We start from the raw sequence: 20,542 nt of genomic DNA, 5'->3' as shown, positions 1-20,542 counted from the left end.
CAAAAGTGGTTTTATAATGTGCCACCAGGCCCCAAACCTCCTAATCTCACCCTGCATCATGCTGTCTCTGCCTCCCCACCCCCTCCCCAAAGCCCACCCCCAGCCATTGGCAATACGTAGGGGGTGCATGCAGGTGCATGTGCACCTCCCGAGTGTGGCGGCGCACCCCCTACAACAAGGCACCACTGACACTGCTGATGGCACCTTCAGGCTGTCCATGCTTGCCACCCACCTCCCTCACTGCCAATAGCACCAGCAGCGTCTGCGGGCAATCCGTGATCGCCACCGGCCACTGCTGTCAAACGTCTGTGGGCGGTCACTGACTGCAGGTCAGCGTTCACCACATCCCCCCCACCACCAACAGCACCGCGGCTGCCTGCAGGAGTTCCCCACATACCGCCACCACACTCCTGCCGCCACCTGCAGGGCACACGGCATTCATGCCTCCAGCCTTGCCCCCACTAGCCTTGCTTCCCCATCCTGGCACAGATTCCAATGATTAGCTGCTTACCTGTGAGATGAGTGGGGAGAATCCAGATGGGGTACAGTGGCAGGCTGCACCCCCACCCTTTCAGATTGGACTCCACTGCAGGACCAGCAACTGGGAACTTTTTAATTCTCCAAAGCAGGAATCTCCCTTTCCCCCCTCCACGCTCAACCCTCCGTGCTCAAAAACATGGCCCCTTCCCTGGCCTGCTGCTGCTTTCCCTGTCCCAGGGGCAAGGAGTGCTCTAGAGCCACTCCTGCATACTCCTGCTGCAATATGCAGGGCCTGGGATCACCTGAAGCCAGCAACAGCAGCAGTGACTATGAACAGGTTTTTCCTCCCTGCCTGGTCCCCTGGAGTAGGCACACGACCACTGCTGCTGCTGCCCCCATCTGAACCCAGCCTCCATGCAGCCTGGCAGGAGGGGCTCTGAAGCTTCCCCCGCCCCTGGAAGAATAGGGAAACCAGCAGTCGTAGGCAGGGGAGGGGCTAAAGGGGTGGAGATGGGAAGGACAGGAGACTTGCCTCTGAGCATGGAGAAGAGGGGGACAGGGATTCTTGCCTGCTTTGGAGACTGAAAGTCCCTGGAGGCTCCCACAGAGCAGTCTGCCCACACCACTGGGGAGAGGAGGCTGGGAACAAAGGGTTTAGATAACCTGGCAGTGCTGGTGCTCCTGCACACCAGGTGGTGCTGCTATGCTCCATCTGTACTTCAACAGCTTCTTTCTGATCATGGAGCTTGATTGATGCTCGGGTGGCTTCCCAGTTTTAGTGGGCAGAAGTTTCTTACTGACTTTATGGACAGGAGTTTTTTACTTGATTTTTCAGACTGTCCATAAATTTATAAATTTATGGACAGTTGGTATCCCTGATACTGAATATCTACTCTGTTTCCCAGCCCCCCGCTCCCACATACCCTTTTGGGTCTGATAGGCACCTTGAAGACACTATTGAGGGAAGGAAATGTTGCTGTCCTTGTGAAAGTTAATACATTAACTCATACCTGGGACCCTCTAGAGAGCTGAAGACAACAATGTTATGGAGAATGGTATGCCATCAACCTCTTACTTACCCCTTCTCCTACAGGCTCTTAGCACTGCACAGGGCTCATAGGAGAGGTTCTTTAAGGCTGGAGTGAAAGAGGCTGTATGCCACAACCTTTCCCTCTCCCCCCAAGTAGGGCACTGCTTTTTTACTGAGCTTCACTTATGGAAGTGGAAGGGAAAATCTGACACAGAGGGACAGAAGTAATAGAAACAAAGTAATAATTTTTTCCATGTCCAGCAGCAAAGCGATTGTTTCACACCTAGCACTTCAATTTACTTTTCAGTTTGCATATACAGGAGGAAAATTAGGTTCACATAGTCAACTTGGCTGATTTAACAATGGCCAGTCACTGATTTTTACTTCTCAGCATATTTTTCCCTTTGATGTGTTCACATTGATTTCATTAACACTAAATGAGAGCCACAGGCATTCATGAGCAAACAGGTGGGCCAATTCTCATGTCACTTAACTCTCCTTTGTGCCACACTGGCAGTATATAGTAGATTAAAACTAGTGAATCCTGCCTTTTGATGATTTCCTTTGCTAGATGGAAATTCTCTGGCATTACAGAGCTCCTGTAACCAAATGCCTGGCTCAGAAGGTGTGGGTGAACAAAGATGGCAGCCCTGAATCCACTTTCCTTCAAGCTGCTAGACATTTCTCTTGGATTTTTGGATTGCCAGTCATATGCTGCAGTTGAGGGCTGGACTAGCTCCCAGCCAGTCTGGGAAGACAATGGCATCTTAAACAGTCCCAGTAGTCATACTAAGGGCAGTTTCTACATGACAGTGCTGTTTGGGGTCTCTGCAGCAAAGGATACAGCAGCTTCACTCCACCAGGTTCTCCTCTATAGCTGCTAAAGCATCCCTAGAAATCTGCCTGCAGCCATTCTCCACAATGCCTGCAGTGTGAGACTTCTCCCTAGCTACCACTACAGCTTTTAAGGCCCTTTTACATCATACCAAGCCTTTTCTCCCACACAGGGGTGGATTAAGTATAAGGATCTCATGCCTGGTCTTAACACTGACTGAAGCCAGGGCAGACTAAAATCTCTGTAGGTTAGAGAATTAGTTAACAATTCCTGATTCTCCACCAGTCACCTATCACAGGTCCTTGGGAAAGTCATTTTACTTCTATTTATACTATTATTATTTTATATAGAACACAAGACAACAATTCCACCCTGGCTTTGTGATCACTGGAATTAACCTTTCCGAATTCTCTATCTTCGAGTTTATGTTTCTTCAGAATCTAGTTAGTCTGTTTATCAAAACCCCATGTGGAAAATATGTTAATTGGCAAAGAAGTCCTTTTTTTAATGTCAGCTTGTTCATACTGAATTCCTTACAAATGGAGCTGTAGTTTATTTTCCAGGATACCTAACAGACCACAGCTTCCTCAGGTATCTGATGTAAAGCAAGAAATGTGCACAGCTGACATCCTCCTCATGCCTGAGCTGATTCATGAGCTGAAACCGCAACTGTGATAAGTGCATTCAAAAGATTATTAATGAGGAAGCTCTTTAGAACAATGCTGTATATGGTTATGTTGCTTTTCATTTTAAAAACTAACAATGCAAGGTTGCTGCACTGATATAACTCTTCTGAAAACTGGCACTTGTCTGTTATTCAGGATCTTTGTTGTTGTTGTTGTTTGGCTAGTAGCCTGGTTGTGGAGAGAGCTGCAGAAGAGACAGAGAAAGGAAAAAAGAACTTGGGAACCATTTCAAGGCCTAAATGTGGACAGGTTTGCTGAGAGATATCTTGGAATTGTACAAGGTAAACACAGTCTAAATCACCTGCTTTAGGAAGATAAGTACCGTGAGTTCTCTGAGCTAAATGTACACTGCTGAAATTTGATTGAAAACTTTGTGATGTGAAGACTGAAAAAATCACAAGAAGGAGGCAGGCAGCATTTAATCTTCTGTTGGATGACAATTCGAGATAGACTGATAGAGATACCTGCTGCCTGATAAACCAGTCAATATTGTAGATGGCAGATATTTGCAGGAAACAGACACTGCAAAAGTAAAAAAAATAAAAAAATAAAAATCCTCAGCATTTCTATATTGCTATTCTGCTCTCAGCTCCCTGCTAAGCAAGGCAAGACTCATATTTTACTGTGTTAAGTTATCATACTTCAGATGCTGCAAACACCCCAAAATTTTCCAGAGGACATGATATCGAAGGTAAGGAATTCTATAAGCACAGACCACACACACTGAGCAATTACAGGTAGCTAGTACCTATAATCTGAATAGAAATGGAAGATGATAGACCCATACCTTCAGAGAAGATATTTTTAAATAATATGTCAAAAATAGGATAGAATCCAAGAATTATTTGCTCGTCAGCTTCTTTGAATGTTAAATTATTTTGTTTTTGAAGATACAAGAGCAATGGCTTTGGCCTCGTGTGATTAAACTGTAATGTGTGTGTGTGTGTGTGTGCGTGTGCGTGTGTGCGCGTGTGCGCCCGCGCATGCATGCGCACGTGAGCATGTGTGTAGTATGCATGTGTGTTTAACTAAAGGGCCCTTTCAAGTGAGTATACTTGACTGTGAGCACCTGCTTCAAAAGAGCATAGGGCAGCCAGAGACTGCTGCAAAACAACAACTATTCACACTTCTGTTTGAAAGGACTTGGCTAAGTATGTATACGTGAATTTTCCACCACAGCATTGTAGGCATGAGCGCACCTGCCCTTTTGATTATGTTTATTGCAGTAGGCATACTGAGAGCTTTCTGACAGCTTTCTGTGGATGCTATTTTAATAGAATTTTCTTTTCTAAATTAAAAGTGTACTCTACAACTAAGCCAAATATTTAATTTTAACAAAAAATATAGCACAGGAACAAGGAAAACAAATGACTTATAATGCTTTACACATACTCTTTTTTTTCATTAGATGAAATGAAATAACATCACTTAATATTTTGCTGAGAGACACTTTTCATTATTTCCTTCTTCAATGCATATTTCATTTTAGTGTACCTTGTGTTTTCTCTCTATTTGCTGTAAAGTTTTGTTATTTTTGGAGATGTTACTGTATGTCTCCACCTGCTGGTATAAATTAAATATTTTTAGGCTTTCTATCTCTTATTTATAAGATGAGACAGAGAAAAACAAAGATGTTTGCACCACATAGACAACTACTATCCAGACAGATGAATCCAAATAGAACATGAGCTATTTAAAGAGATTGTTAATCTTGATCTTGCAAACAATCACTCACCAAATAAGTTCTTACTCACCTAAGTTATTTTACTGGGTACAGTGGGACTTAATGGGTAACTCATGCAAGAAATGCTTTGCAGGCCAGGAACCTAAGTTTGTAAGGCAAATAACCAAAAGACAGCTAAGATATGCTTAATAAATTATTTAATTAACAGTACTAAAACAAACCCACAGTAACTTGCATTTAAAACAGAACTGCAGCCTCAGCATTATCCTTCTTGACATGCACTGATATCTATCACCGCTTTAATCATTATAGTTTTTGCTTTTTTTTTGTATTGTGTTGAGATGTTTTAGAAGTCAGTCTTAAAAATGAACGCATATTTTGGAGCATGTATTATTTACTCTGGCCACTATAATAGGTAAATGTACATTGCAGTGTAGGCACTAATGTTGATAATTCGTATCATTTATCTGATAGATCAGGAGCCATTATGGCCTGTTGTGTAAATTCATATTTTGGCACTCTTTAAAAAGTGGATTATTATTGACCCAATAGACCGTAACAGCTCCAAAGAAGCCATTACTGTCTATTGTGTAAATCCTTCATGGTGCATGTTTTATTGACCCTTTGGAGCCATCATGGTCTGTCTTGTCAATCCAGTTGCCTTGCATGTGTACTAAAGCTGTGTGCCTAAGAACCTTATGAACTGTAGTTACATTATTGATGGTGCACCTATGAAACTACATTTTAAGCAACATCAGGAGACTGTTTTCTCTTTCTGGTTCCAAAACACCTACTGTTCCATTTCATATTCTGTATGAAAGACAAGTTTGAAAAAAATGTTTTAAAATAAGGAAGCCATTCCCTACAGGACACCAGTTAACTATTAGAAGCCAGCATTTTTTCACTCTTGCATAGCCATACCACCGAGCTGCCTCTGAAGTTGTATATGGGTATATTGCAAGAAACAGTGGGTAGAATTTTTCTCAGTGTTTAGCTGAAGTAGGCATGCTCTATGAGGAAGCAATGGCTAGTGGATCCCATGCAGATTAATCCACTGGCCCTTCCCTTTATTCTCTCCACTTGATCACTCCCCAAGCCTCCTTGTCATTGCTATGTGTCTCTGGAAAGAGTAAAAGAATAGGCATTTCACTCACAAGGCCCACAAACACGTAAGAGAAAAACACATTGGTTCCAATCAATCACAGCCACAGAAGATGGAACACAATGAAGGCTGCTTTCAGCGCTAGATCCAGAGAAGGTGGACCCTGCTGTTAGTTGATGGAGCAGCAGTCAGGGCCTTTTAATTAATCTGCAAAGAATGTAAGCCTTCCCCCTGCTCCCTTCTCCTCTGTGGCACATCCCATCTCCTCCCGTTATGCTGCTCCCCTATCCATTGCTGCCACTGTCCTCACTGACCTGGAGGTTTCACAGTTGTTCCTGTCCCGCTCCAGTTGGGCTCCACAGTGAAGCAGCCTCAGCTGGGGACAGCGGCAGCAATAGGCAGTGTCTTCTTCCCTGCCTGGTCCCCCTGAGTGTTCCCGGACAGCTAGAAGCAGGCATAGGGGAAGGAAACCCATGCACTACTAATGCTGCTGCCACTGCTGTCTCTGGCTAAAATGGCCTGCATGCACAGCCCAGCTGGAATGGGACAGAAACAGCTCTGCATCCTCCTCCCCACCCCACCCCGCTCCAGGGACAGGAGCAGAGGATGGAGGGAGTAAAGGGAAGGGGTCATGTTGTTGAGTACAGAGGGAAAAGCAGGGGGGAAAGAATGATTCTTATTTGATTGGGGGACTTCAAAAAGTACTTTGCTGTGGCTTCTGTTGTGGGGGATGCCCAGCCAGTGGGGTGGCAGAGGGGGGGTGAGTAACTGTAACCCTCAACACTTTAACCAAGTCAGTCCTAGAGAGAAAGTGCACTGAGATCACACATAATCTGGGTTATACAAAAAAGTTCGCTTTCAGCTGCCTGACTCTGTGCATTCTACCAATCCCTGGCATAATCAAGGCTGCTTCCACTTTCAATTTTTCTTTTCCTAACTGCAACAAATTCTAATATGCTCGATTATATTGTCACCTCACAAGTAAATTGATTTTTTTTTATCCACCACTAAGTATTTAAATGCTCTACAAGCAAAAGCTAGAATCTTGCATTGAGAAATGGATGTGAAGCTCATTGCAGGGAGAGGGTCTAAAACAGACAATTAAAGCTAACAATTACAGGTGTGGCATGGGGATCTGGTAGATTCACATAATGTACATTTTAAAGGTTCCTACAGCCTCACTGTGGCATGCCTGTATGGTGCATGCATGCAGGATTTGCAGTATAATTATCAAGAAAATTTTATTAAGCTCATGAGTAATAAAAACTGCAATAAACAGAATTTTTAAAAACTAATAATGACACAGATAGTCAAGGAGCTATAGAAAAAAGCTCCAACTCTTGCTCTACACACACCTCTCTGATTTGCAATATTCATTTGATCTGTGATTTCTAATTGCTAATGTGGATAGCTAAAAGATGTCTTTACGTGCATGTTTGGCATCTAGGTTAAATTTTACAGGCAGAATACACAGAATATCTTTACAACTTAGTTCCGATTCAGCAAGGTACTTACACATGTAGTTAACAACAAGCTCATAAGCAGACCTATTATGGTTAGCAGGCTCCGGCCTAACTACATTGCTGAACTGGAGCCTTACTTCTGGTTGAACTCAACAACTTTTCATCACTCACCTATATTATGAAAGATGTGGGTAATCTGACCTTGCATACTAACCGAAACCTTTGTCAGCAATATTACTTGTGATGGTTGCATATTTCTTAACAGAGGAAAGTAAACTCCTTTGAGTATGTAGTTCACTAAAAGGATGTTTTATTAGTACAGTATTGCTTTGTGTATAGCTGGAAATTACATCAGGTGTTCACTGAAATCCTGCTGCTTCTTAATGCTAATTTATCAGAGCAAATAATCGACGGCAGCTGTAAAATTTGACATGAGGCCACACAGCTCCTGCTTACATTCACATGCACTGATTGGACCGTATACATCTGTGATGCAGCTTCACTGACATCAGTGGAATACACTGGTGACTTATATGGATCATCCATTTTAAGCAATTCAGAAAGCCACCCCAGCAGCCTGGCACTATCCTGGAGCCCCTAATGAAACGTGCACCATGTAACCTGGAAACTGAAGGCCCAGGTGGATCCTAAGTCAGAGAAGCTGAAAGCTCTACACACAGACTTGAGATAAGGATGCATTTATTTTCCATTTCTTTAACTTTTGATGGTTCTGACTTAAACAGGTCCCTTGCTGGCTCTGTGAAAATACACATCTTTTCCCCCTCTTTTGCCTGAAGATGATCAACTAAGAAAAATGTAGGTAAGCTTGGCATTGATGCCCTTAATTTACAGGACACAATTTTTATATAGGCTAGGGGCAGACATTCAAAAAGCCTGAGCCTGAATTGATTCAATCTTTGCAGTTTAATTTGACTTGCAAAGCTTGAACCAAACTGGAGGTGGATAAACATTCCCTTTTCATTCCAGAAATGCAAGCGCATGCCTCTAGTGGCTCAAGCTAGAAGCTGGGGGGTGCTAGAGCAACCCTCCCTTCCCTTCCAGTGCTGAGCTGAGGGCTATGTGGCCAGGCTCCTGGCAGGACACTCTGATTAGGGAGGGGTTCCTCCCTAGCTATAAGGAACATGGTATACATTTATTATATACATTTTGGCTTTACCTCTTTTTCTATTCACTTATTTTTAGAACTAAAAAATTGATTCCATCAGCTTCAGGAATAGCACACCACAAATTCAGAGGACTTCTTCCTGACAGACACATTGCTATAGGGTAGAGCAAAATTGTATCCATGATTTTGGCTTAACAACTGTTTTCTACATCCTCCCTCCGTTTTAAAATGGAGGAAATCTGTAATGTTGCCACATGACCCCCCAGCTAGGAGAGGTCAGGCTGTACAGCAACACTCTCAGTTTATGCCTGTCAGAGCTTACTTCAGGTCAGGAATAAGGATTACACCTTCTTTGAGTATTATGCACATTTTATTCATTCCAGTTTTACTGACAGGAGAGGGGGCTGAAACGGGCAGCCATGAGTCTCAAAACTATGAAAAATTGCACTCCTACACTTGTACGCCCCCATGTTTGCTGCAGTTAAGATCAGGAAACTCACTGAAGCACTATATTAACCTTGGACCCAATCAACCCAGCAGGGTTATAGTTGAAACTCACAGGGTTTGATGCCCGCCTGCTTCAGGTCATATTATCCTGGAAGAAATTTAATTCCATGTGAATGTAGAGTTGGAAAAGAAAAAGACTATTGATATATTTCGCTACTGGTACAGTTCACTTTCATGATCAGCACATCACTTTATACTTACATTTGACATGCTTTAAGTAGCAAATATATTTTCATGTCTTGAATTCATATATTTATATTGTGCCATCGCCTTTCTGTTCAAAAAGCAATGCCTGACACTCTTAGGACAAACAGTGGATACTCTGCATTAAGTTGCAGGGTTTGCCATTTATTTAAAAAACAAAACAAAACATCACTAACAAAGTTTAACATCAGGATCTACTCAGTCATAAAGTCCTGATAGACTCTGGGTAAACCAGGGCTGAGACTACTGGGAAGGTTTATAATTTGTCTCGAGACCTCCCAACTGCAGCTGACTAACTCCCGCCACAAAAGACAAACTAAAAACAAGAAAATATCTGATGACTTTCTGTTTTTCTAGAACAACTAACATCATTTATGAGCCATTATGTAATGACACAGGCATTATCAATTGAAAAACTGTCTTGCAAAACATCATAAATAAACATTTCTGGTTTACAAACAGGAAACCAGAAATAATACTGTCGAAGTTAAGAGGATGGGGTTAGATTCTTGAAAGCTAAGCACTCAGGTCTTTCTTCCCCCTCTCCCTCCAACTAGTTGAATAGCTTAAAGCTGCATTAATTTATTAGCTAATGCATTTTATTTTCTCTGCTCATTTATAGCTACAATACCAGTTTAAAAAAAAGAAAAAGAAAAAAAGAACAGCAATAAAAGAGAAGCAGACAAAACCAGGAAAAAATGAGGGGAATGACATTGTAGAACACAGGAATTAATCTGGATGAATCTAGAGGCCGAGAAAGTCCAGGACCCAATCACCAAATATAGTCAACTGTAGATATTTCAGAGAAGGATGCAAAACCACCATGAAAAAATCCTTCAGTTGGAGGGAGAGGGGCAGCATCTTTCTAACTCCATGTAGTTAAGTGGTTGATTTATACCATGAAACATGAAGTGTTTTATCTTTTATAAAGGTAATATAGACTTGATTTGATTTAACTGAACAACTCTCTTGGCAGTGATAAATACTATAGGACCAAATTTTGCTTTCACGTCAGTGTGTATCTGAGATATACCACTGATTTCACTGGGTATCAGTGGTGCTGACACTGAAGTCAGTAAACTTTTGCCACTAACTTCCTAGGAGCAGGATTTAGTCCTTTTTCTTTATTTTTAAAAGCATTCCGATTTTCTACACAAACACCTTGTAACAATTGCGCAGTTCAGCCATTGAATAAACACAGGCATTAATATCCCTTCACATACATTATTATGAACACAGTGTACAGGCAAACAATACTGCTGAACAATATCTTTTCTCCAACTATTGTCACGTGACTTTTTTTTTTTTTTGCTTTAACCTGAATTCCTAACCTATTTTAAACCTGCCATTTTTTCACACATTAATGGGAAGCATTCTTTTCTCTCTCTCTCTCTCTCTCTCTCTGAGTTTCCCCCTCCCTTTAGTAGATGAACTTTAAATGCAATAGTGTGCTCATCCTGACTGACCCCGCCTGCTGTGAGTAATTGTCTAGAGGAGAATAGGAGAATCTAAGAGCTTTTGTGAAAGGGAATAGAGAAGACAGACATTATTATGATTCTAAATCTGAAGCTCTCTCTTTTTCTTCTCTCTCCTTTTTTCAGAAGGGAGGAGGGGGCTAACAGATGTTTCCGATCACAACTGGTGTTTGAAAGACACAGCAAAATTGAGTGTATCAGTATCACAATTAGTTTCACAGGCGGCTAATAACTTACTTGCCAGCCATGCCTGATTTAATCGGGACAGTCCTGATTTATGGCTGTTTGTCCCAGTGTCCGATTTTCTCTGCCAGTTCCATCAGAAGATACATGCAGCCTACTTCTGCACTCTGTCAGGGTTGTTGGTTCACTAGGGTGGACTGGGTGCTTAGGGGAGGAAAAAAAAAAGAGAGGCAGTTCAAAATTAGTAGCGATTCTTCTAACAAAACTTAAGGAACACTTCCTTGCTTCAGGCGCAAAGAGCCTAACGTTAGTCCATAGCAGCATCCAAAATTACCTGAACTGGCTTGTACTTATATCGAGATAGCTTACACTGACCTACAGTGGCCTCCACTGTCACAATTCAGAGGAACCTCCAGGGTTAGGGTCACAAGGTGATTTTCACTTCATGTTGTCTCAAATCTGCAAAGCCCTAAGTTTCTGCTGGTGAGGCTTCTGTCAACAGTGCCAAATTATGCATGGCTCATTTCTGTGAAGTGATCTACTGCTGTTGGACATTAGGGACCAAGCCAACACCAAGATCATCCAATTCATTTTTCTTAGGACTGCAAACTGATGTAGAGAAAGTTCCATCAGTAAGACAGTGGTTTGCTCATCCAGCAACTCCATGCCTCAGAGTTGAAAAAAAATGTTCTTGAGAAGCTAAGCAATGGGTTGTTCAGCAGATCAAATGTAGCACTTAACACATGAGACCTGAGATAGTACTTATCCTGTTTACAGATTGAAATAGTCTGTAGGAGGTTTTTAACAGAAACTGAGTGCACCATTATTTCTCCCATTTCAACAAAGCAGCACAATTCTTTCCCTTGTAAAACACAGGAAGGTAAACCAAGAAGATGCATCACATTGTTAGGAGAATTTCTGAAGGAAGGACATGGTATTATAAAATGTATATACCCCCAATATATTTGTAACAAATAGAGCTGGCTGGGTATAGCCACCACTGTGAACACAATAAAAACTCAATAGATTTAAAACCGGTCAACTTTGTGCTTTCCCTTATGCTGCTTCTCGCATCAGGGAAGTACTCTCCCTAACCATCTGCCAAGCCAGCTCATAGTTCAACTGCAAGCCCCTCCCTAAAATTACAGAAAGATTATATGGTGAGGCTGGGGTTGTGCTAACACCACTACCTATTGTGCTGGCCAATCTTGTCTCACTATTCCTTCTGCCATCTGGCTGTATCCATCTCTTGTCTTTCACATTAAACTTAGATTGCAAAGTATTTGAGGATGGTTGTTGTTCTTGTTCACTGTTCCTACAGAGCCAAGCACAAGTGGGATTCATGACTAGGGCTTCTTGACACTGCCGGAACAACAACAATTATAATTAATAAATTTAGGGCTCCAGTTAGTATGGTAGTGAGTAAAACATTCAGGCTGAGTGAAAATATACACCTTAATTAATAATGTCTTCAGCCTGAGAACAGATAGGTTTTGCTTCATTCTGAAAAAATTATTTGCGTCCTGTTTTTTAAAGAAATGTATTACACTTGTGCTCAAAATTAGCTAGGATGGACACAGAAGATAACATAGTTCTTGCTCTGAGGAACCTAGGGTGTTTATATACATGTGCTCTGGGACTGGGGGGAAGAGGGGTGTTTTTTGGAGCGTGTTGTGCATCAGCGTCTCTACCCTGAAAAATGGCAGTCGGGGCACTTTAAAGAGCATTTGACAAGCTTTAGTTAAAGCACCCCTGCTGCCATTTTTGGGGGTAGGGATGCTGATACACGAGACGCTGGAAACTACTGAAGCAGAGTAATTACCATGCTCCAGAAGATGTGATTGATTTGCACCCTAATTACAGCGCATCAGAGCAACCGTGCTGCTCATGCATCGGTGCCCCTAGAGTCCAGGTAGAAAACCAACACACAACACAAGGTGGGAGTCAAAGGAAGGTCGTATGTTTTGGTAATGGTTGAATAACTATCTTTTTGTCTGATACAAAGTGATGCTCATGTGTTTCATGAAAGAAACGATTTTTAAGGAGAGATTTGAAAGGCAAGAATTGGAAGCATGGCATGCCAGGACAGGAAGCAGTCTCCACTCATAGAAAGGATAAGGAGAGAAGACTAAAACAGAAATTAAGTTTGAAAGGACAAATCATGCTAGACCCATACTCACTCTTTACCTGCAAGCCAGACATCATGCAGGCAGAAGCCTTTGCTGATGAAGTCAAGGTGCAAAATTTCAATGCAGATCTATATTATGAGCACTGTTTTCCCAGGCATCTATGAGTGTTAGGATCTGGGATATTGGTTTGACACACTGTAAACAGAAGGGCTAGATGTGAAATTCAGATCTGGATTCAGGTTTTTTGGATCTGACAAAAAAATGGATGTGTCTGCGCTCTCTTACACACACACATACACATACACACACACACACACCAACCTCTGATTTTTTTGCACCTTGTGTGTTCAGGAACAAGATTTTGCTTGGGCTACTTTCTAGAAGTCAGTGTAAATTTCTTGTTTCCCTCACAATAATGTCAGTGTTTACAGACCAGCAAGTTCAGTATATTTTGGTTATCAGCAATAATTAAAAATAAAAATCTCTGGTAATTATAAATTCAGATTCTTGGGGAAATAACAATAATATGTTGCCTTCCTGTAGCATCTTGTATATAAAGATACAAAACCTTTTGTGAATATTAATGAATACAGTCACATGTGATAGGTAAGTATTACTCTAATTTTATTCCCATTTTATATTTTTAAACACTGAGTTGGTTACAGGAGTTTCCCTTGGTCACAAAGCAATCTAGGCAGTGCTGGAATTAGAACCAACCAATATATTTTCTGTTTTGCGTTATCCTCAGATCATGCTCCTTCCTTGTGTGCCCAACTTGTGTAGCATCAAAGTGTTTTCAATCCTCTATTGATATCCACATACTGAAATGACACAAATAATAGCATTTGACTCCTAATTCCAATATAATTTTTATTTGGTCCCTTCATCTAAGGAGCTTTTGAGCTGTAGCATAACATGATATATATCTGACCCCAAGACTTACCTCAGTTACCCATGAAGTTTGGTGTAGAAACTCCTATCTAATTTCGGAAAGACAAGGTAGCCATTTCCCACTAAAGACCTTAAGAAAGAGACCAGAGTGTGTAAAGTTGTTCTTATGACTCACTTTATTTGTGGCATTACTTCTTACACCCTCATTTTTTTCCTCTGTTTATACAAAGACAGACCAAGTTCAATTATATCAGAACAAGTCAACCACGATGCTCATTAAGCAGTTAATACACATACACACATACAAAGAGAAAATGGGTTGGGGGGAAGGCAGCAGTCTATCCGTCTCACTTGGCATGTTTATATGTTCTTTTTAACCATAAAAAAGGAAGCCTGTTTACAAAGTGGAGTGTCAGTAACATTGTGTAAAGGAACACTTATCTGAGAAACTTTGATCTTTTTCTGAAGCACCATTACTCTGAGACTAAAAGGCTAATGGCTCTTTGGGTGGGAGAAAAAGTTTTTCAACAACAAAAAAAAGATAAAAAAAGAAGGAAGTTTATTGTGCTATCTAGTCGACACATTTAGACAATCCTACTACTCAGAAATAAGTTGTGGCAATGTCACTGATAGGCTTATCCCACATCCCACAGGCTGCTGAACAGGGATGAAATAACAAGCTGTTGGGGCCTAGTGTAATGGGATAGTTGGGAGGTTGGTACTCTAGGGCAGGCCTGTTATCTCACTCATTTAAGTAATGGACATATTAATAGAGCTGAGAGCTAAACCAGACACATAGCCTGTCTATTGGATCTAATGCTTTTCATTTGCAGACTCTGGGCCACATTTTTCAATACTTATTCACATGTCTGGCTCTTGGGTGCATAAGGATAACTTGTATCAGAGGGGTCACAGGATCAGACCCCAAAATGTCTAGTGAAGATTGAAAAAGAAGAATGTGTATGCTTCTCTGAAAATGATCCTGGACTTCTATGACCTGAAAAGAGCTTCGCTTCCTAATATCAGGAGGAACAGGAATACTGTTAGAACTACTTCATTTTAGGTAGTTTAGTATTTGTAAAAGAAAAAGGAAATACAAAATCCTTCTCGAGACTTTTCTCAAACTTACTGAGTTTCCCAGAAGAACTGCGATTCTCAGCCATTCCAGTTATGAGAAAAGATTTCAGACTTCTCTCCAAACTTGTTAACTTCTCCCTGGAAAGATATTTATGGGAAAAAATTATAAAAAAATAAAAAATAAAATTAAGCATAATACTTCATCACACACAAACAGCTCATGTCACTAGTCCTTAACTTACATAGATACTACTGCTCTCCATTTTAGGCCTCTGTACCATTACTGTTCCTGAACTCCCTAATCTACTCTTTAAGACCCTGATCTGAAGCTTGCTGAAAGCAAGGAGTCTCTCCAATGACTTCAGTGGTCTATGGACCAGGCCTTAATGGCCAAGTCCTTCCTTCATGTGCTTTACATTTTTGCATTTTGCTTAACATCCTCAACTTCCATTGACTTATTTCTTATATATTATTTCACTACTGTTACCATGAAACATTTATTCTTTAAAACATCCAATCCTATTGTATAAATGTATACACACTCATACATACTTGCATTTGAGGACACAATATGTAGATAAGCATCTTTTTAAGTTGTCTGTTCTGTCAGAGCAACCAGTTTAAAAGATGGACTATAAAACATGAGTTCAGTGCAAGTGTGAAAGAAATTCCAGCAGCTTCAGAAAAGTGTGATTTATAAGAAAGTGGAGGAAATTAGAGTAGGGAGAGTATGTTACCATCCTATAACTGCTTTTCTTATTTTGCTATGTTGTCAGACAGTGGCCCACGTATAAAGTATATGTTTTAACTCAAATCTGCTAATGAATGATACAGCTGTTCTGTCACAAAATGGCAATTTATGCCTTCCTTTAAAAAAAAAAGAAAGAAAAACTGTTCTTAAGCCACTATATTTTTTGCAAGAGATAAATAAGGAGTATGTTATTGCAGGGTGTTTAAAATAGATGATATCACACTCGGGAACCAAGATGAAGTACGCTTCTATCTGCCATAGCCTTGAAACATTTACAGAGAGCCTTTTAATGGAGATTTAGTGCATATATAATAACACAGTATTTGATCCCCTCTAGGAAAAAATACCCAATACTCTCTTAACAACTGCAATTACTGTGCAACTCGTATCTAAAATTAATAAACTGGGATTAAGGTCATGAATAAAGTTTATTAACCAAGTTACAAGGCTGTGAGAACATGTTCTCTCATCTTTTTGATCGTCCACACACGCTCATGCGAAAGTCAGTTTTGTCACCCCTGTCCTTTCCTCCTTTTTACCCTCCTTAGGAGACATAACCATTTGCTAGACGCCCAGGAGGGATTGAAATGCACGTGAATAAAAAAAAAAAAGATTTTTTTGCATCATCCCTATCAGTAAAGAAACTGCAGAACCATCTACAAAGAGAAAAAAAAATTAAAGGCACCTTGCTAGTAATATGAACAGCGACTTGTTGTCAATACACATTCAGCACTTGAGCAGTGCTAGTGACATCTTGTGGTAAAAGAGAGTGACACTTCTTCTTTACACTTTCTCTCCAAGAGCACAAGCTGTCCATAAACATCATGCCGTGTCATTACTCATACATCAGCAAGGAGACATGTGGGATTTTGATAACTGCTGCCAGAATCTACTAATGCAAACTGCTCTAACTTTTTCCCCCTTTCTTGGCTGTAACACCATTTACTACATTGCCAGCTTCTCCATCTCTCTTCAAAAGCCCTTGAATTGGAAACTGCTTGTTTTCTTTGAATCACAGTGTACCTGTTAAGTTAAATGTTGGATAAAAAAAAAACATTCCTTAAAACAGTTTCAAGGGAAACTTAGCAGAAGGAAGTGTTTGCCTTTATACTCCATTTCCGGAGCCTTGCAGCAAGAGAGTTAAGAGAGTGACTTGCATTAACACGCTTGCCCTCCATCAGAGCAGTGGGACTGAGGGAAGGAAAGGACACTCGTATCTTCTAATTTCTTATAGAAACCTAATTCTGATGTAAACTATTTTAAAAAGCTGAAGGAGAATAATAGTCTACCCTGCGCCTGTCTAGTTTCTGGGTCATATTTGCTCCTGGGGAGAAGGCTTTATTTAGACAAAGTAGGTGAGGATGAGATATCTTTTATAGGGCCAACATGGATTATAATGCATGTGGGTTTTGGCTTATGTAAGCCTGTCCTCAATGGTTTGTTTTTTTTTTTATGTTGATGCTTACCCAAGTCTTTCAGATAAAGAGCATCATTCATGTCCTTGCTTCTTCCAGGAATTAAGTGGAGAATCCAGGATGTAGTCCTCCCTCTGGTAGAAAGTCCATGTGCCAGATGGGCTGAGACAGTTGTAACCACTATCAGAATCTATTCTGTGGGACAGCTGTATGGTAGAGATGGTAGGAAAAAATAAAAACACAAGTTTTACTGCATCAATGCAGGCCAAAAGTGGGAAGGGCTGGCTGGGTGAACACCTTCTGCTAATAGGACTCATATGGAACCCAAGCTATAAACTGTAGTTTGCCTTTTCTGATGGTATTCCAATACTGCCATTTGCTTTCTCCAGAGAGGAAACAAAACTGCTAGCACAGCTGCCTCCACAGGTGCAGGGGGATCTTAAATGCATTCCCCCTTACTTGCACTAGGGTGAGCTAAGTACAAGATGTATAAATGTACCGTGCACTGGGCTCTACTTAGCAGTCAGCCCATGTAAACAGAGTGGGCCTGATTCTGATACTTTATACCCGTCTACATCTGCTGAAATCAAAGTAAATAATCAGAATTCCCCAGTCACAGTAATGGTTTGATTTTACACACACACACACACACACACACACACACCCCCCTATGGAAACAAGACAAGGTGAAATTTGGAGGAAAATCAGGCCCTCCATGTACTGGGAACAAATGCATTCTTTGAAGTCGATGGATTCATGCTGCAGATTAATTTGACTCATTTTCACTGCTCAAAAACTTTGTTAAAGCAGAGTTAAGAGCGACCAGGAGCCTCACATCACTGTCCACAGTGCAGCATACACTTACATTTTATTATAAATGTCTGAAAACCAGGAAATAAGGAGTTAGGAAGCCAGCTTCATCCCACACACTTAACTCTGCTTCCAGGCAAGAGCTACTGGAGAAAACAACCAAAGGATGTTTCAGCCATGGCCTCCCTAATATGCAGAAGACAAGGTAGATTTGTACCTTATAGACTGACTAAATCAAGAGATGTATAACATAAGCTTTAAGAGCCCAAGCTCACTTCATCAAAAGATATGAAAGGAATGCTGAACATGTGCTATTTTTATGTATTCTGCTGTGTCCCACAGAATGGTGTTTATGAGATATTTGAATGTACACATAGAAATGTTAGCCTTTTTGTCTGTTGAATCTGTTGATGGCAACTAATTCTTAGGCGTACTTCATGTTCAAAATATATTCAGTGCTAGCCAGCATAGCAGCACTCTTGCCGAGTTACCTTTTTTGGGTGCATTTGGATGAGCACAACAGTGTTCTTTCGTTCATCTGCATGTACTTCGAATTCTCCTTGCTTCTTAAAGATCAAATTGTGCTTTCCACTGCTAACTATACCCCTGGCTTTACTGTGGTGAAGTGGTAATGCCACCCCATCACAGATAAAATTACTCCAGAATTTCCCTTTTAATATGGAAAACAAATCAGTGATTTTTAAACTTTTTTGTTGTGTTTTGATTTGTTTTGTGCAACATTTGATTTTTTCTGAAGCATTTGGGGGGGGATGTTATTGGAGGTTTAGTGTGATTGAGACTGATTTTTTCTAGTATTTGACATTTCCATTGTAACCCAAGATGCTACAGAACTTTTAGGGGTGACTGGTGTGAACCCCTAGTTATGTAGATTGAATGAAATATTTTAGAAAGCAGTCCTTAGTATTTTAGAAACATTGTTTTCTACATTTTTATTTAATGATAAACCTGTTTTGACTGATGAAAATATTGTGTTGCCACATTAACCAGAGCTAGAAAAGTGGTTTAATATAGGTGCACTTATCTGACACAACCCTTTTGATCATATGGACTCTGATACAAGTTGAAGCTACTTGCTTTTCTTTGATCACTCTCAGTCCCATTATTCAAGAAACACATGAGGAACCTATAGCATAATCACATTCTGAAGCTGCCACTTTTATCTTTCCTCCATTTAATTGTTGGCACTTTCCTTGACAATACCTCTGTGGCAAAATCTGAATATACCTGTGGATTTTAGACTACTTTGAAATAACAACATTTACTCAAAATGCTTTCTTCTTATGGCAAAACATTTAAAAGTTCCTCTGTACAATACACATTTCCAGAAAGCTGTAAGGGACAGGGACTAAACTCACAGTACATGAGTATTGCCCAGGATCAACGGCTATATTCTGACACATTTTGCTACCCAAGTACTCTAAAGCAGTGATTTTCAACCTTTTTTCATTTGTAGATCCCTAAAAAATTTTGAGTGGAGGTGCAAACCCCTTTGAACTGTAAATGTAGGTATTCATATACTTTTGATTGATCATAGTCATTTCTCATGAACCCCTTAGACAGTCTGCAGACCCAAGATCCACAGACCACAAGTTGAAAACCACTGCTCTAAAGTCCGGCTGACAGAAAACGTTCTGATTTTCAACAGAGCACCACTCTTGTCACCCAGGCACAAATGATTTTCTCTTGCTCCTCCATATGCCTACAGCTATATTATAGAATCAGCATTTACTCTGAATATATAGTTTTTAAATATTACTTCCCCACAGGGGTTGGAGATTGTCAGAGATCAGCTCCATGTGGTCACATAAATGTGGGGAGGATCAGGGCTGTAGATGTGCCTGCAAAAACATATAAACCATGATGAGTTACCAAAAGGGGATATATTCAGGAACCTCTCACTGAAATGACTATCTCTATCCTTATTCCCATGAGGCATAGCAATTTCAAGACAATTCAGGTATGCATGTCAATATTAAAGCACTTTAAAAAAATAGGCTGATAAGCAAGTATTATCTTAACTATCCTGACATTACCACCCTACTAAAATATTTACTTACATTTTTAAAATACTTCTGTAGATGCACATCCAGAATACTAATGTCAGCAGATGCAACATGCCCTGTAGCTCTTCCTGAGAGCCATTGCCCACGTCCTTCTGCTCACCCACCACACTTTAATGTAAAATAAATAAAGGGAAGCTGTGTTGGAACAAAAAGGAAATAGCATGCTCTCAACAGGGAGCGTGTCCTCTTCACAAGGCTCTACATCCCCTCCCCCACCTTCATCACACCTGCCAGCCAGGCCAATACCGTGGTCTTTTCAGTATAGCCAAGTCTCTTGACTGGTCACTCACCCAGTCACTGACACTTATCATCCCCTCCCCAGTGGGGCTCATCAGGGTTCACTTCCTCCAGATGCATGCCCCTCTTATCAGTGAGCATGCTCCATAAGTCCAGCGCCAATCACGGGGTCTTCACACCCTTGACGAAGGAGTTCTCCTCAATCAGGTACTCCCTTACACAAGCCTTGCGGATTCAAAATTCATCAGAATTGGCCTTACCTTCAAAAAAACACCAGTGTTCCTTGGTGGTGCCCTTTGGCTGGCCTATGGGCTTCACCAACTGGAAGTTCTCAGCCACTTCCCACACCACATGGCTTACCTGTATCCCAGTC

At 40.9% G+C, this 20,542-nt stretch overlaps 1 long non-coding RNA gene across 7 annotated transcripts in view; it reads right to left on the bottom strand.

Moving 5' to 3' along the window:
- Positions 1-20,536, bottom strand: part of LOC102369430 — a 46,109-nt gene extending 25,573 nt beyond the window's left edge. Inside the window, exons 1-9 of one of the 7 annotated variants that reach the window (XR_001358984.2) lie at positions 19,927-20,536; positions 17,904-19,707; positions 17,090-17,244; positions 14,925-15,010; positions 13,622-13,725; positions 12,963-13,099; positions 10,830-10,979; positions 3,333-3,553; positions 107-3,215 (exon numbers count right to left, since the gene is read on the bottom strand). This is a non-coding gene — a long non-coding RNA (uncharacterized LOC102369430). Of the gene's footprint in view, positions 1-106; positions 3,216-3,332; positions 3,554-10,829; positions 10,980-12,955; positions 13,100-13,621; positions 13,726-14,924; positions 15,011-17,089; positions 19,708-19,926 lie in introns of those variants that run through there. The other 6 variants (XR_003091927.1, XR_003091925.1, XR_003091926.1 and 3 more) reach the window with 6 other exon arrangements.
- Positions 20,537-20,542: the final 6 nt, after the last annotated feature.

The sequence above is a fragment of the Alligator sinensis genome, unplaced genomic scaffold (assembly GCF_000455745.1).
Source record: "Alligator sinensis unplaced genomic scaffold, ASM45574v1 scaffold411_1, whole genome shotgun sequence".
Taxonomy (NCBI): Eukaryota; Metazoa; Chordata; order Crocodylia; family Alligatoridae; genus Alligator; species Alligator sinensis.
This window is presented reverse-complemented; position numbering and strand designations above follow the sequence as displayed.